At 37.0% G+C, this 26,864-nt stretch overlaps 1 pseudogene; it reads left to right on the top strand.

Annotated features, from left to right (window-relative positions):
• Window positions 1-2,679: 2,679 nt before the first annotated feature.
• On the top strand, window positions 2,680-4,487 carry LOC107849615 (annotated as a pseudogene).
• The last annotated feature ends 22,377 nt before the right edge of the window (window positions 4,488-26,864 follow it).

The raw sequence follows: 26,864 nt of genomic DNA, 5'->3' as shown, positions 1-26,864 counted from the left end.
TTGGTAGGCAAATCATAGGTTCTGGGTAGACAACGTTTAGGACTTATGGTTTTGTTGAATGGTTTGGTTTTCTCGCATTGAAAATTTGTATTCATTTCGTCGGGGAATGCCTCGAGGTCTTTTGTACTTCTTACCGAGGAATGCCCCGACGTAACATATACATAAAAGAGGTTCGTGATGAAGGCCCGGAGCATCGGGTAAAGCATTGGAGCATAGTTTAGTATTAGTTTACGATAGGATTTACATTTTCTCATTTTTTCTATTTTTGGACTGTATAATTGGACTAAACACTATATTTTGGATTCATTTTGCGTCGTGTGTTTGATTGATTGTTTTATGTGTTTTGTGTGGTTTATACATTTGTAATGTCAAATTAGCCGATATGCTCCCCCAAGCGACCATGGTCGAACCACGGGATCGAGGGGTGCCTAACACCTTCCCCTCGGTCAACAGAATTCCTTAGCCGGAATCTCTGTTCGTGGATTAGTTTAAAAGAGTCAAAACCATTTTCAAAAGGATTTTCAATGGTGACTTGGCACACCCGATTTATGTCGAGTGGCGACTCTGAGTTAATTGTAAAAATGAATCCTTTTTGAAACAACTTTCATCTTTTGTCACTTTAATAAAAACCCTTTCGAAATTATAAATCAATTCTTTTGGAGTTGAAAAAGGGGTGTAACATTCTTCAGCCACCACCATCAACACCGCTGACTGCAAACATCAACCAATTTCATCATCACAACCACTACAATTATTATCAACCGCCACATTACATCAATCACTATAACATCAATCATCTTTACTGTCACAACTATCACTACCACCATTATTATTCACTATCACTAACCATTATCATCACCACCACTACAAACCATCTCTACCATCACCGTTGAACATGAATGTTTTTAATCAATTATAATTTTATTTTATTTAATTAATATATTTTTCTAATATTAGTTATTTTTTTATTTGAATCGTATATTTAATGTTTATAATACATAAATTGTGCATTTTCAGATTTCGAAAAACACAGTTCTAATCATTCAAATATGCATTTAGAGCTCTTTTAATCTTAATAAAAAATAATGAGGCTTTAATTCATTTAAGATCACAGATGAGGTATGAAAGTTACAAATATAATGAAGATCGATGGTGAGAAATATATACGTTATATGCGATATATAGTGGTAAATTAATTTCTAGAATGTGTGGATCTATACTACTTTGTTTTGTAACACTACCGCTTGAATATTAATGCATATGACATAAAAGAGGGAACATTTTTTGGAATATGTATTAATAGTTGTCTCATTAAAAACCTTATCAAGAAAATTGAATTGAAGGGAAAAAATTTAAGTAGAATGCATCATCACTTAATCTAGTAGATGAGGCAAATTGTAAACCAATTTTTCAATACGTTGATTTTAACAATACTATCATTATGATCATATCATATATCTCTTGAATAAATTAAATCTTTATGTTCAGTTAAATACATTTCTTTTTTGTGCTCTGAAGTGAAAGAACTCTTTAGATTTTATAATAGGGACGAAACGAAGACTACAAATACATTTTTATTTTTTTACATCTTGATCTTTTAACCCCAAACAAAACTTAAGCAACCAAATCTTCTTGGCAAACTAGATGATATGGGTTTGGACTCCACAAATCAAAAGGATTGAACAAGGTAGCGTGTGACAAAAAGTTAGTTCTAACATAATCTTTTATCACTTAAATAAAGAATCTCTTATATTTTATTTTTAGATTTCTTACGTGTTAAAAATAAACATATTTAATATTTTTTTTTAACAAATAACATCAAAAGAAGCCTTAAACAACTAAGCTCAAATGAGTGTTTCTCCCGCTGTTGTAAGACAAAATCACTAAATATTGACAATGAAAGATAACACAAATCAATTTGACTTTTTATTTGGAAAAAGTCGAAGAAAGAAGAAAAGGAAAAGTTGCCTACCAAGTAATAAAGATGATTAGAGAAAGAGGTGAACCAAATAACCACAAATTAGTATTTGTCCCCTTATAGTATGTTGGCTCGTTAAGTAATGTCATTCAATGAAATATAAAAACTGATGCAAGACTTGCATGTGTGTGCGTGTAATTTTTTACAAGTCAAAGACTTGTAAATTCTATTTTTAATAAAGGGTGGTGGTGTGACTTGAACTAAAAACCTATGTATGCATTGATACCATGTCTATTTTTTAAGTAGAGAAACGAGGCTCAACATAAGTGATTCCAGAGCAACATTAGTGGCTCGATGGGCTAAATCTAGTGAGATAGAGAGAAGTTGAGAGCAGCTCCATATATGGATTGAGTTGAGTGACAAAGTTCAGAGGCGAAAGCTATAAAACATGAATAGAGAAAGTGATTGTGCAAACCAAAATTTAACTTTGATATCATGTAAAAGAATTTGAATATTCAATTTAAAACCTTAATACAACCGGACACACAATGAAAGACAGGCGAATTCTTTAACCGGGGTTATGCAAGAGCTAATAGAAGTCTCGGGGTTGAGTCTCACAGCAAACTATTAGCAAAAAGAATTTTCGCATGTTTCACTCATTAAAGGAATCAACCAACACGTTTTCCCCTCTTGTAACAGACTAATTGTGTGGCCAAAAAAGACCTTCCAATTATATAAAGCCAGCACTTGTCTGGTAATCAATTGCTTAACAGTTTAAAATACTAATTGTAACTCAATTCACATGGGGAGAAAAGTCCAAATACAACATATACTACTCCTACATACATCCACCATGCGATTTAGAAGCAAACACAACCAAGATCAGCAAGTACTAACAATAGTTTATCATCATATAAATAATGGAGGCCAAGAAAAACAACATTAATGTACTCATGTTACCATGGCTAGCCCATGGTCACATAAGTCCATTCCTAGAGCGAGCCAAGTGACTTGCAAACAGAAACTTCCATATTTACATGTGTTCCACTCCTGTAAATGTAAGCTCAATCAAGAAAAGAGTTACAAAGAAGTATTCTCCGTCGATAGAAATAGTTGAGATTCGTCTTCTATCTTTGCCAAATCTTCCTCCTCAGTACCACACCACCAACGGGCTTCCGCCCCATCTCATGAGCACACCCAAAAAAGCTTTTGAAATGAGCATTCCGAACTTTGCTAAAATATTACAAACTCTAAATCCAGACTTGGTCATTTATGACTTCAAACTGCCAGGGGCTGCTGAGTGTGCCTCCTCAGTGAACATTCCAGCTGTGCAGTTCCTCACTTATAGCGCTGCCGTGATTGCTTTTTGCATCCACATATCTTATAAGCCAGGAGAAATGTTCCCATTTCCTGCAATTAACCTGTGTGAATACGAAATACTTTCATTGAAGAAACTTCTTAAGGACTTAGCAGTTAGAAAGTTCCCATTCGTTGAAGGCCTTAGGCGATCACAGGAAATTATTCTGATGAAAACTTGCAGAGTTCTTGACGGGAAATATATGGATTATCTTTCAAGTTTAGTCTTCAAGAAAATAGTCCCCGTTGGTACACTAGTTAAAGAATCCACCAACAGAGATGATCATGAGGAGACCATGCAATGGCTTGACAAGAAACATAAAGGTTCAACTGTCTTTGTTTCATTTGGGAGTGAGTGATTTCTCTCTAAGGAGCAGATACATGTTATAGCTCAAGGACTAGAGCTTAGCAAACTGAACTTCATTTGGGTCATCAGGTTTCCACAAGGTGAAAGAATTAGCATTCGAGATGCTTTACCAGAGGACTAGCTTGAAAGGATAGGAGAAAGAGGAATAGTTATGGAAGGATGGGCTCCTCAAGCAACTATACTTCAACATCCAAGCATTGGAGGGTTCGTCAGTCACTGGATGGAATTCTTTGACGGAAAGCATGAAATTTGGTGTGCCAATAATTGCCATGCCTATGAAGGTTGACCAACCATTGAATGCTAAAATTGTGGAGTATATCGGGATGGGAATGGAAGCAGCGAGGGACGAGGATGGGAAGTTACAAAGCAAAGAGATTGCAAAGGCGATAAGGAAGGTAGTAGTGGAGGAAAGTGGGGAGGTTGTAAGGAAGATAGCTAAGGAATTGAGTCAGAAGATGAAAGCGAAAGGGGATGAAGAGATAGATGGTGTGGTGGAAGAGTTGGTGGCACTTAGTAACAACAAATATCAGCAACAAGATTTAAGAGTTATCACAATTATTCCATATATACATGTAATTTCACTGGTTGTATTTAAATATCATTTATCCTCTTTTCTGTGTTATCAACACACATTTGTTATAAAAGGTCACCCTGGTGCACTAAAGCTCCCGCTATTGATGGAGTAGGAAGAAAGGCTCGCTGAACCACAAGGGTCTATTCTACGTAGTTTTACCCAGTATTTTGCAAGAGGTTGTTTCCACGCTTGAACCCGTGACCTCCTGGTTATATGATAGCAACTTACTTACATTGTAGCCTACAACTGAATTGAAAAAGAATCTTACGTGATACAGATTGAATCATCAGAGTTTAATATCACGACCCGAACCAGGGCCTGGCCGTGATGAGCATTTCGAACCATGGAGGCCCAAAACACCCCTATCTGTCTAGTAATCATGCACCTAATTCATATGATCAAAGTAATGAGGAAGAAACACAATATAACGGAAACATGGTCAAGAATCATATGAAAACAATAATGGGGAATAATGTCCCACAATCTCAATCAACATCTCGAAAATCGTCTGCGAAATCTCAAAAACATGACTGAAACAAGTAACTATCTAAAAACTGGGACAAGGCCCCCAGCAGACCCAAAACTAATATAAGATAAAAGGACTGCAGGACATAAGACCTTCTGAAACATAGAAGGCTCACAACTTGTCTCTGTAACTCTGTTTGAAAGATCTACTAGTTCTCTTAACCCCTAGACTGGGCCTCTGAACTTGAGAGGTTGGAGAGGGGAGGGGGTCAGCACAAAAGTACTGGCACACAGAGATATCAAAAACAAAACATAATATTTTTACAAGGTATAGTTGACAGCCATTATAAAGCAATTTCGTATCAAATCATTTGAAAGCACATGGGTGTAATGCAATAGTTTTTCTCAACAGTAGTGAAATGCAACTGAGCTAGGTGGAATACCCACCATAATTTACACCAACTGTCAAACCTCGGTTGCCGCCGAGATTAGAGTATAAGTGAGGGAGAGACACTCAAGACCACACAGCATGGTGTCTCGACCCAATGATAGTGCCCAAGATCACTTGGCTCGGGCTCCTACCTATAGTCCCAATTTGGGAATGACATGAAGTCAAGTACACGGATCGCTTAGCCTGGTGCCAATATTCCGTGTCGGCAAATATGTTATTCCAGCGATGAGCCCTTGTGTCTCAAACGCCTTCTTCGAGCATCCACCTTTCTCATGTAAAATCAATTCATTCAAATTTCATTTAATTTTTCAATCACATATTGAATTTTTGAAGGGTATCGTCATACCCGACTTGCAAGTCATCAGTGTCACATCCACATATGCATAATCATGTAACAACCAAGGTGCTTCATCATTTACAAGTGGTGAACAATATTTATTTCAAATTCATGCTCTCTTTTGTTGATCACAATATAATATGGAGTATCGAAACATTATCATGGGAATTTGAAAATAATTTATCATTCATATTTGTCAACTTTCATGGAAAATCTCAAATCACATATGCATGGTTTCAACCATTGAAGTATATAGACAAACAATTCCCATGACATAAAGAAAATGACTTAGAAATCATATTGAAAGAAAAATTTTAGCATTTGATTGAAAACCCTTATTTAAAAGCACGCATGTTCATAAAACTACACCCATGAGATTTTTGGATAACCCCACGTACCTCTATTTCCAAGGATAATAGATGTTTCTTGAAGCTTGCGGATTGGTGATTCCGAATATGTAATTATCTTTGAAAACCTACGGTCAAATCTTGAACTATTTGGCTTTTTATTTTTGAAACCCTATGGAGAATCTTGAGCACTTTTGATGAAAGAATATGTATTTTGGGGACCTTGGAACTAAATCTCATGTTTTAGGGCTAAGTAAGGGTGGAAAAGGACCACTTTGTCCTCAACACGGAGTGTTTAAATCACTAGAATTCCTTACATAGGCACCGCCCATCCCATTGCCTATGTTCACATAGGCACCGCCTATGCTTTCCAGTGGCCATGGGCAATTGGTTAGGCGTCGCTTATCACTTTGAAAGGTCATAACTTCTTGCTCGGGTGTCAGATTTTAGCCGAATTGGTATCGTTCGAAAGCTAACTCGATACCTATTATTTGACACATAGTAGGTTTCCTAATTCAACATATACAGAGAGTTATGGTTGAAGGAAGCTGACAAACTTTACAACGTCCACTAAAACTTAGTCGATCAAAATAGTTTTGACTCATCCTTCAGTTGAAGGACCTCTATGGTCTAAATTCAAGCTTGAGTATATTTCACATGCTATACGATAATTAACATGCCGTATTGGCATAGGATTTTATGGCTTGAGGATTAACAACGTATCAAAATCATGGTCTATATTGTAGCCCGAATTGCGGAGCATTACATTACCCCCTTAGGATCATTCTTCCCCGAATGATGATGCGGGACACAGACAAATACGATTTTAAGCGTAATAAAGGAATAGGAAAGATAAGATAGGAATAGTACCTTCTGTATCCTCCTCCATCGAAGAAAACAAATTGGGATATCTAATTCTCATGTCATCTTCTGACTCCCAAGTTGCTTCTTTGATTTTTTGATTCCTCCACAGTATCTTTACTGAGGCTATCTTTACTGAGGCTATCTCTTTGCTCCTCAGCTTTCGAACTTGGCGATCTAAAATCTCAACGGGCTCTTCTTCATAAGACAAGGAGTCTGTCACTTTGATACCCTCTACTAGAAATGCCATAGAATGATCTCCAATGCATTTCTTCAACATGGATACATGGAATACCGGATGAACAAAACCCAAACTTGTAGGCAATTCTAACTCATATGCAACTGTACCAATCCTTTTCAAAATCTTATACGGTCCTACATAACGAGGGCTCAATTTACCTCTTTTTTCCAAACCACATAACTTCTTTCATAGGAGAAACCTTGAGAAACACCAAATCACCAATTTCAAACTCTAGTTCTCTTCTCCGAACATCGGCATAGGACTTCTGATGACTCTGAGCAGTCTTGAGTCATTCTCTAATTATCTTCACTTTCTCCATCGCCTGATGAACAAGATCAGGCCTATACAACTGAGTCTTACCCACTTTATACCATCCTATCGGAGACCTACATCTCCTCCCATACAAAGCCTCAAAAGGGGCCATCTTAATGCTGGCATGGTAACTATTATTGTAAGCAAATTCAACCAGTGGCAGGTGATCTACCAACTACCTTTGAAATCAATGATGCATGCCTTCAACATATCTTTGAGGGTCTGAATGGTACGCTCAGCTTGCCCATCCATCTGAGGGTGGAAAGATGTGCTCAAATTCACTTGTGTACCTAAACCTTTCTAAAAAGATCTCCAGAACTGAGATGAAAATTGCATACCTCTATCGGATATAATGGACACTGGTGCCCCATGCAATCGAACTATCTCCTCAATGTAAATCTTAGCATAAACCTCTCCCGAATAATTATTCCTCACAGGCAAAAAGTGTGCTGACTTGGTCAACCGATCTACAATCACCCATATAGAATCATACTGGTTTCGGGATCTCGAAAGTCCTGTAATGAAGTCCATATTTATCATCTCATACTTCCATAAAGGCAGGGCTATCTCTTGGGATGTACCACCCGGCCTCATGTGTTCCACCTTCACTTGCTGACAATTTAAACACTTGGACACAAAATCAGCCATATCATGTTTCATATTATTCCACCAATACAAGGTTTTCAGATCATGGTATATCTTAGTAGAGCCTGGGTGAATGACATACCTCAAAGTGTGTGCCTCATTAAGGATTCTTTCCTGTATCCCATCGATATTTGGAATGCACAACCTACCCTAAAATCTCAGAATACTATTGCCACCAATTTCAAATGACATAACCTTTTGTTGACCCATATCTTTCTTGATTTGCATCAAGATGGGATCTTCAACCTGCTTCTCCTTAACTTCAGCACAAAGAGATGACTTAGCTAACTCATGAACAATCACCCCTCTATTTTCAGAATCTAAGAGTCACACTTCCAGATTTACAAGGCGGTGAATATCATTCACCATCTCTTTCTTTCTTTTATATGAGAAAGGTTGCCCATAGACAACCTGCTGAGGGCGTCAGCTACAATATTTGCCTTGCCCGGATGGTAATGCAGACTCATATCATAGTCTTTCAAAAGCTCCATCCAATGCCTCTACTTGAGGTTCAATTCTTTCTGTGAGAAAACATACTGTAAACTCTTATAGTTAGTATAAATATCAACATGCACTCCATAGAGATAGTTCCTCTAGATTCTAAGTTCAAACACCACGGCTGCTAACTCCAAGTTATGAGTGGTGTAATTGCGCTTATGAACCTTTAGCTGCCTATATGCATAAGCTATCACCTTACCACGCTGCATCAATACATAACCAAGTCCTACACGAGACGCATCACAATAAACCACAAAATCATCTACACCCTCGTGGAAGGGTCAAAACAGGAGCAGTAGTCAGCTTGTCCTTTAATTTCTCAAAACTGTTTTCACACAAGTCAAACCACACAAACTTTATCTTTTTCTGAGTTAGTTTAGTAAGCGGAGCAGCTATGGAAGATAAACTCTCTACAAACCTTCTGTAATACCCCACCAAACCCAAGAAGCTCCAAATATCGGTTGGAGTCGTGGGTCTTGGCCATTTTTTCACTGCTTCAACTTTCTGGGGATCCACTTTTATCCCCTCACTGGACATAATATGCCCCAGGAAGGCAATAGCATCTAACGAGAATTCACACTTAGAAAATTTGGCATACAACTGATGATCCTTAAGGGTCTGATGGATAATTCAGAGGTGATTGTCGTGATCCTCTTTACTCTTAGAATAGATCAGAATATCATCAATAAATACAATGACGAACAAGTAAAGAAACTGATGGAACACTCTATTCATAAGATCCATGAAGGTTGCAGGGGCGTTAGTCAACCCAAAGGACATGACTAGAAATTCGTAGTGACCATATCGAGTTCGAAAGGCTGTCATGGGTATGTCTGACTCCCTAACTTTCAACTGATGATAACTCGAATGAATGTCTATTTTTGAAAAACACTTGGCACCCTGAAGCTAGTCAAAAAGGTCGTCAATCCTAGGAAGAGGATATTTATTTTTAATCGTGACCTTATTCAGCTGACGGTAGTCTATGCACATCCGAAGGGACCCATCCTTCTTTCGCACGAAGAGTACGGGTGCACCCCATGGGGAAACCTTTGTCTAGGAGTTCTGCAAGCTATTCCTTTAACTCCTTTAGTTCCACGGGAGCCATTCTTTATGGCGGAATAGAAATAGGATGAGTGTCTGGCAACACATCAATGCCACAATTTATCTCCCTATCAGGGGGTATCCCTGGGAGATATTCGGGAAAGACTTCTAGGAGTTCATTCACTACAGGGACTGATTATAGAGGAAGGTTTCCAACTTTTGAATCTTTTACTCGTATTAGATGATACATACACCCTTTAGAGATAAGATTCCGGGCTCTAAGATAAGAGATAAAGTGACGTCTAGGTTTCGCAGAACTCCCTACCCAAACAACTGGTGTCTCATTCGGGAAAGAAAAAGTGACCTTTCGGGTTCTACAATCAAGGGTGGCATAACACAAATGGAGCCAGTCCATCCCAAGGATGGCATCAAAGTCTATTATATCCAGTTCTATAAGGTCTACCACAGTTTCCCTACTATGAATAGACACGACACAATTTCTATATACCCTTCTAGAAACAACAAAATCACTTACTGGAGTAGAAACAAAGAACGGTTCTACAATAACTTCGGGCTTAAACCCAAAACCAACAGCCACATAAGGGGTCACATAAGATAAAGTAGACCCGGGATCAAGCAATATATAAACATCACGAGAAAATATTCGTAACATACCGGTAAAAACATCTTGTGAAGCTTCCGCCTCCGGGGGGTTAGTCAAAGAATATAACCAGTTCCGACCGCTTTCGGCAGCTGAAGGGGCACCCTTAGGAAAAAGAGCTGTGAAGGCGGCTTAGGACTTAGACCCCCCTCCCCTCCCCCCATATTTATTCCAACAGATGGACAATCTCTTTAAAGGTGACCTACTTTGCCACAAGTATAGCAGTTTCTCCCCTCAAACCAGCACTTCCCTAGATAATTCCTTCCACAAACCTCACACCATGAACGAGTACGACGTTGCTGGGCCATACTTCCTTGAGACTGTGGACCTAGAGCTTTGGACCCATGAGAAGTCTGAAAACTCTAAGTTTGTCTGTCTGTCGATGGTCTGGTTGCTGGGGCGCTAGTTGCTGACTGTGTATTACTCTAAAACTTCTTCTTCTTCGACCACTTGTTACCCCAGTTACCACTCTGCAGCTGACTCTGGTGCTGGTCCGCAGATTTAGATCTCTTAGCCTGTCTGTCTTTCTCTCTAGATTCAACAATCTTTTTCTTCTTCTCTTCCACTTGATGTATATGAATGGTCAATCGAGCAAAGTCTAACTCCTTATTCAACATATCCCCCTAGCACTTAAGTACTAGGTCATCAGTAAGGCCAGATGCAAATTTCCTCATTCAGGCTCTCATATTACTAGTCAACTCTGGTGCATAGCAGTCTAGTTTATTAAACTTCAAAGTGTACTCCTGGAACTCATACTGCACTGCTTCAGATTCATAAACTCTTCCTCTTTGGCCTTTCTCAACTCCAGAGGAAAGAATCGATCAAGAAAGGCTTCCACAAATTCACCCCAAACTGTGGGCTCAGCACTTTGACCTTTTTCATCTTCCCAGTCGGCATACCACTGACTTCCAACGTCCTTAAGCTGATAGGTTGCTAACTCCACCCCTTCAACCTCATCCACATGTATCACCTTAAAGATCTTTTCCATCTCATCCAGGAACTCTTGTGGATCTTACTCTACCTTGGTTCCAGTGAACTTAGGTGGGTTCATCTTCATGAAATGTCCAACTCTAGTAGCCTCAGATATAAAAGATGCAGACCTAACATCTTTCGATCGTTGAGCTTGGTTGGCTACCAACTGTGTCAGCATATGAATAGACCGTCTGAATTCTGCATTTGAAATATCTCCCTAAACAGTTGGGGGACGGTTGAAATTAGTCCGTGGATCCCGAGGTAGACTGGTCGGGACTGGAGGGACTCCCAGAGTACGGACAAATTCTGGAGTGCGAGCCCTATTACGGGTCCGCATCCCATGGGTGGGACGGACCTCATCTGCCTGAGCATTCTGATCGACGATACAACGTGGAGGCAGAACTGTGTTTTTAAAACACAAGTGATTATTGATTAGGGGACAGTTTAGACTCTGAAGCACGAACTAAATCACAAAGAAGAAAAATATTTCCTAAATGCCTAGCAGCCTCCTGTTTATAAATGTGGCCCGCTACACACCCATAAATAAGACTCTACCCGACGTGATTTCACAGATACCCTGGGACCATGAACCGCGCTTTGATACCAAGTTTTTCACGATCCAAACTAGGGCCTGGCCGTGACGAGTATTTTGAAACCATGGAGGCCCAAAACACCCCTATCTGTCTGGTAATCATTCACCTAATTCATAAGATCAGAGTAATTTGGAAGAAACACAATATAACGGAAACATGGTCAAGAATCATATGAAAACAATAATGGGGAATAATGTCCCACAATCTCAATCAACATCTCAAAAATCGTCTGCGAAATCTCAACAACATGACTGAAATAAGTAACTATCTAAAAACTGGGACAAGGCCCCTAGCAGACCCAAAACTAATATAAGATAAAAGGACTGCAGGACATAAGACCTTCTGAAACATAGAAGGCTCACAACTTGTCTTTGTAACTCTGTTTGAAAGATCTACTAGTTCTCTTAACCCCTAGACTGGGCCTCTGAACCTGAGAGGTTGGAGAGAGGGGGTCAGCACAAAATTACTAGCACACAGAGATATCAAAAATAAAACATAATATTTTTACAAGGTATAGTTGACAGCCATTATAAAGCAATTTTGTATCAAATCATTTAAAAACACATAGGTGTAATGCAATAGTTTTTCTCAACAGTAGTAAAATACAACTGAGCTAGGTGGAATACCCTACATAATTTACACCAACTGTCAAACCTCGGTTGCCGCTGAGATTAGAGTATAAGTGAGGGAGAGACACTCAAGACCACACAGTGTGATGTTTCAACCCAATGATAGTGCCCAAGATCACTTGGCTTGGGCTCCTACCTATAGTCCTAATTTGGGAATGACATGAAGTCAAGTACACAGATCGCTTAGTCTGGTACCAATATTCCGTGTTGGCAAACACGTTACTCTAGCGATGAGCACTTGTGTCTCAAACGCCTTCTTCGGGCATCCACCTTTCTCATTTAAAATCACTCCATTCAAATTTTATTTAATTTTTCAATCACATATCATATTTTTGAAGGGTATCGTCATACTCGACTTACAAGTCATCAATGTCACATCCACATATGCATAATCATGTAAAAACCAAGGTGCTTCATCATTTATAAGTGGTGAACAATATTTACTTCAAATTCATGCTCTCTTTTATTGATCACAATATAATATGGAGTATCGAAATATTATCATGGGAATTTGAAAACAATTTATCATTCATATTTATCAACTTCCATGGAAAATCTCAAATCACATATGCATGGTTTCAACCATTGAAGTATATAGACAAACAATTCCCATGACATAAAGAAAATGACTTAGAAATCATATTGAAAGCAAGAAATTAGCATTTGATTGAAAACCCCCATTTAAAAGCATGCATGTTCATAAAACTACACCTATGAGATTTTTGGATAACCCCACGTACCTCTATTTCTAAGGATAATAGATGTTTCTTGAAGCATGCGGATTGGTGATTCCGAATATGTGATTATCTTTAAAAACCTACGGTCAAATCTTGAACTATTTGGGTTTTTATTTTTGAAACCCTAAGGAGAATCTTGAGCACTTTTGATGAAAGAATATGTATTTTGGGGACCTTGGAACTAAAACTCATGTTTTAGGGCTAAGTAAGGGTGGAAAAGGACCACTTTGTCCTTAACACATAGTGTTTAAATTGCTAGAATTCCTTACATAGGCGCCGCCCATCCCATTGCCTATGTTCACATAGGAGCTGCCTAGGCTATCACCTATGTTCACATAGGCGCCGCCTAGGTTATCGCCTATGCTCACATAGGCGCCGCCTAGGCTATCACCTATGCTTTCCAGTGGCCATGGGCAATTGGTTAGGCGTCGCTTATCACTTTGAAAGGTCATAACTTTTTGCTTGGGTGTCGGATTTTATCCAAATTGGTATCGTTGGAAAGCTAACTCGAATACCTGTCATTTGACACATAGTAGATTTCCTAATTCAACATATATAGAGAGTTATGGTCGAAAGAAGCTGACACACTTTACAACATTCACTAAAACTTAGTCGATCAAAATAGTTTCGACTCGTCCTTGAGTTGAAGGAACTCTATGGTCTAAATTCAAGATTGAGTGGATTTTACATGCTAAATTATAATTAACATGCCGTATTAGCATAGGATTTTATGGATTCAGGATTAACAACGCATCGAAATCATGGATCTACTCCCGGAATGGTGGAGGGTTTGGCTTATACCCCTACCATGTCTATTATGTTGGGTTCAAAGTATATGAAAAAGTGTGAATGAAAAATGGAGGAAAAATGGTGGAGAAGGAAGACACCAATTTAGAAAGTGTACTCCCAAATTGGAAAGTTCACTCTTTTTCCCACATTGGTGAAAGAAGAGAACTTGTGAGCTTTCAAAATAAGGGTCACTTACTCCACATGGTAAGTAAGTCAAGAAATAAGAGATCCTCGCGCCATCGTTGTCATCGCTTGCTAGGCTTCGACTTCGAATTTGTCAAATGATCGATTGGTGAGATCTATCTTTTTGGACAAATTTTATTTGATAGAAATTCAGCAATTCAGTTCAAAATATCAAAGGGAAAAATGCAACTTTTTTCAGTGTTTTGATACTCCATTTATATGCATGTATGCAAACAGTGTTTCGAAATAGTACAATACTGAAATGAAGGGAAGCAACCCTTCAAATAAATGACTCACTGATTCATGAAATGGTATGCTTGTTTGGAAAAGACACACTTTTTAGACGAACAGACATGGCTTTTCTAGAAAGGTCACACCTTTTAAGTGAACCATTGCCACTTTTCAGAAGAGGCACATGTTGGCTATATAAACCTGCTTTCATCCACAGGTTTAGTTACAAATTTTTTGAAAATACAAACTCTCTTCTTATCTTGGAAAACTTTCTGTGTGATCTATCAAACCGTTGAGTGAGTTCACTGAATCCAACAATTTGAGGTACCGCTATTGTTTGTATTGAAGGTCATTTTATCCTAGGAGAAAGATTTCAAAACCTCGGGTACAGTGAGGGAAATTATTCCTTAAGGACACTCTATGAATTCGGAGGACTTGGTCTTAAAATCTATTTCATCACTTTTCTGAATCTTAACACACTTCTTATATAGATTATTCATAATCTAGTATTGAAGGTGTTACAGAACTTCATAAGTGTTCTTCTCTTGGACTTGAACTAGTGTTGAAGTTTGTATTTCTTATTTACAGATTCTTGTATCCGAATACCTAAAAAACAACAATCTTAAGGAATGAATATTTTCAGAATCTGTATTGATTATTTTTGGAGATTAAAGCTTTAAGCTTTCTACTTAGTTTGAACTTAACTAGTGATTCGAAGATATAAAATCTTCATCACAAGTTAAAGATCATTCAGTTGACGATTGAAAGTCATAAAAACTTCATCATTAACTAAAAACAAGAAGAAGAGTTTAAAGTTGCTTAACTTTATAAATAGTATTCTGAAAATACTAAATTTTATTGCCTTGTGGTGACAGGAAAAATGATTAACAAAAGTCAAATACAAGATGCAACTACGACTGTGGGGGCAACTAGCATTGCTTCAACAAGTCGATCAAATGCTCTGCAACCAATGGCACCTGCGGAGAAGCCCAGAAAATTTGCGAGCATTGACTTTAAGCGATGGTAGCAAAAGATGTTCTTTCACCTTACCACTCTATGCCTTCAAAGGTTCACTAGTGAGGATGCCCCTGAGGTGCCCGAGGGAACCTTGGACAAAGAGCATTTTATGATTGTAGAAGATTGGAAACTCTCAGACTTTCTTTGCAGGAATTATATATTGAGTGGTCTCCAAGACGAACTCTACAATATTTACAGTTGAACTAAGACATCAAAAGAATTGTGGGGGGCACTAGAACAAAAATACAAGATAGAGAATACGGGAATTAAGAAATTCTTTGTTGCAAGGTTCTTGAACTTTAAAATGATAGATAGCAAATCAGTTGTCTCTCAGGTACGGGAATTGCAAGTAATAATTCACGATCTCCTAGTAGAAGGTATATCATTGAAAAATACCTAAGTTGAACAAATTAAAAATGTTCTTAATACTCACATAAACTGTTTTCAAGTTTGATTGTGAATGATGCATTTCAAGTAGCAGTGATCATTGAGAAGCTACCACCTATGTGGAAAGACTTTAAAAACTACATGAAGCACAAATGCAAGGAGATGACTATCAAAGATCTTATTGTCTAACTACGTATTGAAGAGGATAATAAGGCTGTTGAGACAAGGTCAAAAGGGAATTCTACAATTAATGGAGTACATATTGTAGAAGATGACCAAAACAATTCTAAGAAAAGGAAGAAAGCTGAACAAGGAAGCCATCAAACCAAGAAGAAATTCAAGGGAAAGTGCTTCAACTATGGCAAGATTGGCCATAAGTCTACAGATTGTCGTGCCCCTAAGAAAGGCAAGAAAAAAGATCAAGAAAATATGATTGAACCCAAAAAAGAATGCGATGATCTGTGTGCTATATTCTCGAAATGCAACTTGGTGGGGAATCCTCGCGAATGGTGGATGGGTTCTGGTGCCACCCTCCATGTATGTGCCCACAAAAAGTTGTTTTCGTTATTCGCTCCTGCTCAAGTAGAAGAAATAATCTACATGGTTAACTCCGCTAATGCTAAGGTAGAAGGAACAGGAAAAATATGCTTGAAAATGACTTCAGAAAAGGTCTTGACACTTAACAATGTCTTATATATTCTGGAGTTACATAGGAATTTAATTTCCGTTTCACTTCTAGACAAGAACGGATTCAAATGTGTGATCGTTTCTGGAAAAATTATAATTATCAAAGGAGAAGTGTATGTAGGAAAAGGCTATCTCACCGAGGGCCTTTATAAGATGAATGTAATGAGCGTTGAAATAAATAAAAGTTTAAATTCTTCTTACTTGATTGAGTCTTATAATTTATGGCATGAACATTTAGGTCATGTTAATTAAAAACGTTATGAAAATTGATTAACTTAGAAGTTTTTTCAAACTTTGAGTGCAATAAATCAAAGTGTCAAACGTGTGTAAAATTAAAGTATGCAAAGCATCCTTATAAGTCCAATGAAAGGAATTCCAATCCTTCAGAATTAGTACACACTGATATTTGTGATATGAAATCAACACCATCATATGGTGGGAAAAATTATTTCATAACTTTTATTGACGATTGCACTAGATATTGTTATGTCTACTTGCTAAATAGTAAGGATGAAGCAATAGATGTGTTTAGGCAATACAAAACTGAAGTAGAAAATCAGTTAGAGAAAAAGATAAAAATGATAAGAAGTGATAGGGGCGGAGAATATAAATCTTCCTTCGCCAAAATATATGTAGAGAATGAAATTGTCCATCAAACTACGGCCCCGTATTCACCTCAATCTAACGGAATTGCAGAAAGGAAACACCGAACTTTAAAGGAAATAATGAATGTCTTGCTTATAAGTTTTGGTTAACCGCAAAACTTGTAGGGGAGGCTATTGTTATAGCCAATCGTATACTCAATAGAGTTCTCTATAGTAAGACACAATCAATTCCTTATAAAAAAGGAAAAGAAAGGAAACCCAACTTGAAATATTTCAAAGTATGGGGGTGTCTAGCAAAGGTCTAAGTTCCTATGCCTAAGAGAGTTAAGATAGGACCTAAGACTGTTGATTGCGTGTTCATAGGATATGCTAAAAACAGTAAATCATATTGGTTTTTGGTTCATAAATCCAAACATCCAGATATAAATTAAAATACGATAATTGAATCAGATAATGCTAAATTCTTTGAAAACATTTATTCGTATAAAACTAGACATGAACAGTCTAGTGGGGGTCTAAATGACCTCGAAATGAACCAAGTGAGAATGTACATAATGAAGAAAATCCTAGACGTAGTACACGTCAAAGAACGTCAACTTTGTTTGGTTCAGATTTTGTAACATTTCTCGTAGAAAATGAGCCTCAAACATTTAAAGAAGCGATGTCAGCATCAGACTTATCCTTTTGGAAAGTGGCAATTAATAGTGTGATTGATTCAATATTAAGCAACCATACATGGGAATTGGTTGATCTTCTTCCAGGAAATAAGTCTTTAGGTTCTAAATGAATCTTCAAAAAGAAAATGAAAGCGAATGGTACTATTGACAAATACGAGGCAAGACTTGTAGTAAAAGGCTTCAAGAAAAAAAAGCCTTAATTACTTTGATACATACTTGCCATTAATAAGGATAACATAGATTTGAATGTTAATTGCCTTAACGGCAGTATATGGTTTTGAAATCCATCAAATGGATGTGAAAACCGCATTCCTAAATAGAGAATTGGAGAAAGAAATTTACATTGAACAACCTGAGGGTTTTGTGTCTCCAGGAAAGGAGAATACGGTGTGTAAACTTATTAAGTCGTTGTATGGAATAAAGCAAGCACCTAAATAAGAGCATGCGAAGTTTGACCAAACCATGTTGGCAAACGGTTTCAAGATAAATGAATGTGATAAATGCGTTTACATTAAAGATACTCCGAATCACCAAGTCATTGTTTTTTTATATGTGGATGATATGTTGATCATCAGTAGAGACATTTCAGATATAAATACAACAAAATGAATGCTTGAAAGTAAGTTCGATATGAAAGATCTTAGGGTTGCGGATGTGATCTAAGGTATAAGAATCCATAGAACTCCACAAGGGTTAGCATTGTCACAGTCTCATTATATCAAAAAGGTACTTAACAAATCCAAGTATATGGAATTCGGTATTGCCAAGACTCCTTTGGATGTAAGCTTTGCACTTTAAAAGAATGAAGGTGAAAGTGACTCACAATTGGAGTACGCAAGAGTATTGGGATATTTAATGTATATAATGAATTGTACATGACCAGATATAGCATGCACTATTAGTAAATTGAGTCAATACACAAGTAATCCCAACAAAACTCATTGGATAGCAATGGAAAGAGTTTTGGGGTATCTTAAATACAGTCAAGACTATGCCTTCATTATAATAAATATCCTGTGGTATTTGAAGGATATAGTGATGCAAATTGGATCACCGGATCGAATAAAGTAAAATCGACAAGTGGATATGTATTTACTATTGGTGGAGGAGCAGTCTCTTAGAAATCATCCAAATAGAGTATTGCTCGCTCTACAATGGGATCTAAATTTATTGCATTGGATAAAGCCAGTGAAGAAGTAGAATGACTTCGGAATTTCTTAGAAGATATTCCTTATTGGCCCAAACCAATGGCACCGTTATGTATACACTGTGATAGCCAAGCAGCAATAGGTAGGGCAGGGATAATGATGTACAATGGTAAATCTCATCATATACGACGGAGACATAATACCGTTAGGGAACTTCTCTCTAGTGGAATTATCACTGTTGACTTTGTAAAGTCAAAGGATAATGTGTCAGATCCACTTACATTAGGCCTATCTAGAGAAGGAGTGGAAAGAACATCCAAGGGAATGGGTTTAAGGCCTAGGACAAGTCAGCATGGAGGTAACTCTACCTAGCAGACTAGAGATCCCAAGAGCTAGGTTCAAGGAGATCAAACAAAGTTGTGTCTGACAGGTTCAACATTGTAAATTACCCAACCCATTCTCATGATGTAGACAATGTGTAGTAAACAAGAATAAAACTTAAAGTGAAAAGTCTTTTAATGATTATCTAACTTCGGCAGATTTGACCAAATAGTTTAATCTATAGGATTGAATGTTTAGAAATAACCTATGTGAGGGCGAAGTGGAAGCTGCTTCAAGGAGAATGTTAGTAAAGGCCTATTCTCTAAGCTCTCATGAAACTGGGACGTGTTCAAGGCTAAAAAGAACAAAACCGTGAGAACCATAAACGGTAAAAATCTAGTTGTGTGACATGTGTTGTCTAGGTGTACACTAAAGCTCGATGGTTCAAAGATATCAAATCTACCGATTGACCGAGTCCATCCGATGCATGTTCACTATAGAAAGTTCAAAGGGAAACCCACTCATCCAGATGTAATCAGTGTTTGATTGATGATCACATACATATCCATAAAATTTTTACAAAAAATAGTCATTTCTTATTCATGTGGGGAATTGTTGGGTTCAAAGTATATGAAAACGTGTGAATAAAAAATGGTGGAGAAGGGAGACACCAATTTAGAAAGTTTACTCCCAAATTGGAAAGTTCACTCTTTCTCCCACATTGGTGGAAGAAAAGAACTTTTGAGTGTTTAAAATAAGGGACAATTACTCCACATGGTAAGTGAGGCAAAAAATAAGAGATGCCTCGCGCCATCGTCGTCGTCGTTCGCTCGGCTCACCTTTGGATTTGGATTTGGATTTGGATTTTTCAAATGATCGATTGATGAGATCTATATTCTTGGACAAACTTTATTTAATAGAATTTCAGCAATTCAGTTCAAAAAATATCAAAGGAAAAAACACAACTTTTTCCTATGTTTTGATACTCCATTTATATGCATGCATGCAGATTCCGAAACAGTGTTTTGAAATAGTGCAATGCTGAAATGAAGGGATGAAACCCTTCAACGAAATGAGACACTAATTCATGAAATGGTATTCTTGTTTGGAAAAGACACACTCGTTGGATGTACAGGCATGGCTTTTCCAAAAAGGTCACACCTTTTAAGTGAACCATTGCCACTTTTTAGAAAAGGCACATGTTGGCTATATAAACCTGCTTTCATCCATAAGTTTAGTTACGAATTTTTTGAAAATACAAACTCTCTTCTCGTCTTGAAAAAATTTTTGTGTGATCTATCAAACCGTTGAGTGAGTTCGCTAAATCCAAAAATATAAGGTATCACTATTGTTTGGATGAAGGCCATTTTATCCTGGGAGGAATATTCCAAAACCTCAGATACAGTGAGGGGAATTATTCCTTAAGGAAACTCTGTGAATTTGGATAACTTGGTCTTAAATTCTGTTTCATCTCTTTTCTAAATCTTAACATACTTCTTAGATAGATTATTCATAATCTAGTGTTGAAGGTGTTATAGAACTTCATAAGTGTTCTTGTCTTGGACTTGAACTAGTGTTAAAGTTTGTGTTTCTTATTTACAGATTTTTGTACATGAATACATAAAAAATAACATATTATTCATTGCACAATACAAGAACTGGAGAGGGACATGACAACCTTACCCCCCATGAAACAAAAACTGGTGATACAGCTAAATAAAGTGCTAAAACTCAAATCTTTCTTGGTAGTGCACTGGAAGAAGAAAAAGTTGAAGCAAGCTACAACACCCTGTACCACCAGTACAGCAACAACATCAAGGAGGATTATTATTATAGCAACAGGAAGAGTGTTTTTTCGCTCCTCCTAAAAGTAGTTAGTTGCATCTCGTCCATACAAAGCGGACCTTTTGCTTCTCTAGGAAGTTTATTTTCTAAGAAGAAAAATTTGTCACCTTCAATCATAATGGAACGTTTGGCAGGTGATCTGCTACTTCATTTCCCTCTCTGAAGCAATGTCTAGCTTTGATATTTATCTGAGATTTCTTCTATTGAATCTGTGGTTTTTGGGTAGACAAAAATCTGTATTTTGGCAAAACAACTTCAACACAAGTTTAAGAATAAATCAAGAACACTTATGAAGTTTACAACACCTTCAACACAAGATAAAATATGACCTTTCAAAGAAGTGTGTTTTTAATATTTTAAAGAAATTAAATGAAGCAGAAAAAGCCAAGTCCTCCGAATTCACGGAGTGTCCTTAAGGAAATAATTGCCCTCAAGTACCCGAGGTTACAAAATTTTTCTCCCTGAATAAAATGTCTTAACAATCCGACTGTAGTGGTACCTCAAAAGATCGAATTCTCTTCAAACTCACTCAATAGTTAAATGATCACATGGAGTATTTTAGAAGACAAAAAATATTTTTAAGTGCAGAAAAATTTGTACTAAACTTGTGGGAAAATGCAGGTTTATATAGCCATTAAGTTCTCCTTTCAAAAGGTGGCAATGGTTCACCGGAAAGGTGTATCCTTTTTGAATAGTCATGTTTATCCATTCGAAATAGTGTGCCTTTTTCGAACAGACACAACCATCCAAACAGTCATACCTTTTCCCGAAATAGTGTGTCTTTTACTTGAAGAGTTGTGTCAATTCCAAGCTACTTTTCATTTTCCATTCGCACCAATTAAACCCAACAATCCCCCACATGAAAAGGAAATGGATACTCTTTGTAAAACTTTACGAACAAGTATATGATCATTAAGTAAAGACTGATTGCATCTGGATAAGTGGGTTTTCCTTTGAACTTCCAATAGTGAACATGCATCGGATGCACTCGGTCAATCGATAGATTTGATATCTTTGAACCATCGAGCTTTAATGTACACTTAGACAACACATGTCACAAAACCAGCCTTATACCATTTATGGTTCTCACGGTTTTGTTCATTTCAGCTATGAACACGTCCAGTATCATGAGAGCTTAGAGAATAGGCCTTTACTAACATTCTCTTGAAGCGGCTTCTACTTCGCCCTCACATAGGTGATTTATAAATGTTCAATCCAATAGATTAAACTATTTGGTCAAATCTTACAAATATAGATAATCATTAAAAGACTTCACACCATAAGTTTTATTCTTGTTTACTAAACATTGTCTATATCATGAGAATGGATTGGGTATATTGACAATATTGAACCTGTCAGACACAACTTTGTTTGATATCCTTGAACCTAGCTCTTGGGATCTCCAGTCTGCTAGGTAGATTTACCGCCATGCTGACTTGTCTTAGGATGTAAACCCTTCCCTTAGATGTCCTCTCAACTCCTTCTCTAGATAGGCCTTTTGTAAGTGGATCTGACATATTATCCTTTGACTTCACATAGTCAACGATGATAATTTCATTAGAAAGAAGTTCTCTAACGGTATTATATCTCCGTTTTATGTGATGAGATTTATCGTTGTACATCATGCTCCTTGCCCTACCTATTGCAGCTTGACTATCACATTGTATACATACTGGTGCCAATGGTTTGGGCTAATAGGGAATATATTCCGTGAATTCTAAAGTTATTCTCCTTCTTCACTAGCTTTATCTAATGCGATAAAATCTAATTCCATTGTATAGCGAGCAATACATGTCTGTTTGGATGATTTCCAAGAGACTGCTCCTCCACATATAGTGAATACATATCTACACGTGAATTTTACTTCATTCGATCTGGTGATCCAATTTGCATCACTATATCCTTCAAGTACTGTGGGATATTTATTATAATGCAAAGCATAGACTTGAGTGTATTTAAGATACCCCAAAACTCTTTTCATTGTCATCTAATGAGTTTTATTAGAATTACTCATGTACTCACTCAACTTACTAATAGCACATGCTATGTCTGGTCGTGTACAATTCATGATATACATTAAACATCCCAATAATCTTGTGTATTCCAACTGTGAGTCACTTTTACCCTCATTCTTCTAAAGTGTGAAGCTCACGTCCAATGGAGTCTTGGCAATACCAAATTCCAAATACTTTAATTTGTCAAGTAATTTTTTGATGTAGTGAGAGTGTTACAATGAAAATCCTTGTGGAGTTCTATGGATTCTTATTCCTTAGATCACATTCACAACTCTGAGGTCTTTCATATCGAACTTACTCTCGAGCATTCGCTTTGTAGCATTTATGTATGAAATGTCTCTACTGATGATCAACATATCATCCACATATAACTAAACAATGACATGGTGGTTTGGAGTGTATTTAATGTATACACATTTATCACATTTATTTATCTTGAATTCATTTGCCAACATGGTTTGATTAAACTTTGTATGCCATTGGTTAGGTGCTTGTTTTAGTCCATACAATGACTTAATAAGTTTACACACCTTATTTTCCTTTCCAAGAACCACAAAACCCTCAGGTTGTTCCATATAGATTTCTATTCAGGAATGTTGCTTTCACATCCATTTGATGGATTTCAAGACCATATATGATACAAGGAAGACAAGGAATACACAAAAATACACTCCAAAAATAGTCCACTAATTCAAGCACCGAGGATCCTTTTGAAGACCACTCTCGGATTCGATAAATACAACAAGAATACAAGAAACAAGGGTGTATTTGACACCAAATCAGCCACCACAAACTAACAAAGAGATTAACAATTTAACAAGATGAAGAACAAGATGAGAAATAACATAATGGAGACAACAATACACATTTTTGACAAGAACAACAACAAAGAGTATAAGAAATGTAAAGATAGGTAGTGAGACATATATTATTACAAGACCTACAAACTAGGGTGTGTATTAAACACCTAAACCCTTAGAAACATGTAATAATAACACCTACACTCATCGTGGACACAAGAGGGACCTCAATCCTTCAAGCCCCCAACGTTTCAAGCTATGAATCCAACACGGGTGATTCCACACTCAAGTTGAAACCTAGTTTCAATTTTGCCTCAGAGGATAGAGGACTTGGTATTTTAAAAGTCATACAATACTTAAAAATATTATGAATAATCTAACACTAAATGACCTAAAATGTTCTATTTATAGTAGATTACAAAAATAGTGTGAAATATCCAAAAGACCCCTTAGTCAAATCCTTCACTTTGGGCACCCTTGGAGTGTAGTTTGTGGACTGTTTTGGAGCCTATTTAGGCCTTCCTTTGTACTTCACTTGTATGCTCCAAGTCCCAAGTTCAATACATCTTACATACGTCCATCCTCATAGTCGTACTTGTATTATTCTCCCCTTCTTGAACAGGATTCAACCTCGAATTCATACCTTGCAAAATTAAGAGAAGACAAACAAGCACACATCTTTATGACAAGAGGTGTTAGGGTTAGCAAAAATAACATATTAACATGACATATCGAGGTGGAAAAAACTTAAAGTATATCCATGGGTCTTTTGTTTTAAGCATGAAAAGATTAGTATAAAGGTCACAAAGGAAGTAGATCGGATAAGCATCAAGACAAAATGACAATAGGCGGAGAGTCATCGTTTCTCACCCTAAGATGGTACTGGGATCAAATAGTAGAAGCAACCAAGGACTTAGTTCTCACCCACTCTCATTCTCACCTAGGATGTTATCCTCAAAGTTAAGCATACCCTCTTTATCACCATTAGAAATATCATAAACAAAAAGAGGTTTGAGAAAGGTGTTCCATAAGTCAGCTATAAATAAAGGATTCTCATGCATGCACTTACTACTAGTTTCAAAATCTCCACTAGGCCTATGTCGAACATAAGAAACACATAGATAAGGATTCGATGGAATTTCTAAACACGTATCACCTTCTCTTTTACAAGATTAGTCCTCACATACATACAAACCATCATGGGCAAGGACCATAATCAAAACCATCTTCACAAGGACAATCACAATTCGGGTTTTCTAAACATTCAAGAAAATCAAGATCATCTTCACCCAGTTGATCATTTTGCTCACCCTCACTAGTTGTTGGCAACTCACATACCAACGTAGATTCACCTTGTTTTTCATAAGGGTCAACTAGTGTATGAATACTCTCATCACTTGGTAATGGAATCGTAGTCAAGTTATAAGTGCTAGCACTAGATGGACACAAATTATTCTCATGAGGAGAATAAATTTCATCATCTAAAGAATCAACTAGTGCTTGAGTGACTACAATAAGAGTTTGGTCCTCATGTGACCTAACAATATCAAGAGTATCACAAAGGAAAGACACAAGCACCTCTATCGTAGGCAAAGTCACAACTACACCCACTTGGCTCCTACTATCCACAACACAACATTCTAAGTTCATAAGAGTGTAGGGGATATAATTTTTACCTCGTAGATCACATGAGCTACAGCCTTCCTCTTGACGTTTATTTGGGTAGCCCACTTTCTCCCTTTGACCTACCATATGATCCAACCTTTCATTTGCCATAGCTAGGTCTCGGGACATAGTGTCAAGGTAGGCTAAAATGACATTGGTGGCATTGTTGTCCATAGGTTGAGAGGTTGAAGTCACGGTTTCCCTAGTAATTGTACCTAAAAATAAAAGAACAAGCCTACAAAACAAAATACAAATTAGTTTAAAACAACCTCACCACACTCTCACACACTTGATCATCGCATACTTAGATTCACAAGTGTTTAAAGTCGGCTTGTACTTTGTGAGTGATTGAGGGATGAGTCTATCTTTGCCCAGAATAGCTTTTATTTGAGTTGACTCAAAGAAAATTTATTTACGAACTTGAACCAACAAGATACAATGAATTCACAAAAGAGAAAAGCACACAACAAATGCTAAACACGAATGAACGAACACAAAGACTAACTAACAATCTAGTTAATGAGTATTTGTTTCCCAATTAGTATTGGAATCAATGAAATTGAAACTAAGGAACAACAAATTAAAACTAGGATATCAAAATATAAGCCAAAATTTGTTGAGTGAACAGTATATATGGTGACGTGGCAGTTTACAATTGGTCACAGTCCACCCAATTTGTTCATCACTTAAAGTCTTAATCTTTACATAATTTTTGTGATGGATGACTTGATATTGGAGGAAAAGTAAAGTCTTATAACCTGTTAAATTTTCAAACTCAAAAGGTGAGATTTGATTTTACTAGTCCCACAAGACAAGGTCCCCTGTTTTAAGGAAAGTTGTTGGAAAATGGTTGATAAAGTCTTTGGTGGTTGTAGTGTCTTTCAAGACTAACAAGTCACACCCTTTTTTTCCTTCACCTTTATGGATCAAATAAATACTTTATCTTAATAAGACATAAAGGTTGTGAAGAACCCCAAGAACAACAACAAACTTCAAGAGCAACCAACAACATCCAACTTCCAAGTTCAAATCCACAATAATTTTTGGACACCAATTCACGAAAAAGCTACAACAACTTCAAAAAAATTGTTTTTAGGTCACCAATCCTCAACAACAACCCAATGCCAAGCTTAGATCAACAATGACATCACAAGGCCAAGGTGAAAACTACAACAAATGTAAGCTCAAATCAAGATATTGACTCTATGTGTTAGTGAGGAACAAAACTAACAATTAGAGACAATAAAGACAATGAAAAATCTTGACCAATACACAACAAGAACATAGATTTTGGCCAAGAACACAACACGGACAGATTGCTTTTTTTTTCTAGAATTTTTAGTTTTCCACAATTCTTTTTTATTTTCTAACAAGATCAAGACATGCTCTGATACCAAATGATAAAAGTAAGACAAGGAACACACGAAAACACACTCCAAAAATAGTCCACTAGTTCACACTCCAAAACACACTTCACAACACGAGTGAT

Source organism: Capsicum annuum, chromosome 12 (assembly GCF_002878395.1).
Source record: "Capsicum annuum cultivar UCD-10X-F1 chromosome 12, UCD10Xv1.1, whole genome shotgun sequence".
Taxonomy (NCBI): Eukaryota; Viridiplantae; Streptophyta; class Magnoliopsida; order Solanales; family Solanaceae; genus Capsicum; species Capsicum annuum.
Note: the sequence above shows the minus strand (reverse complement) of the source record. Positions and strands in the feature narration are given on the sequence as shown.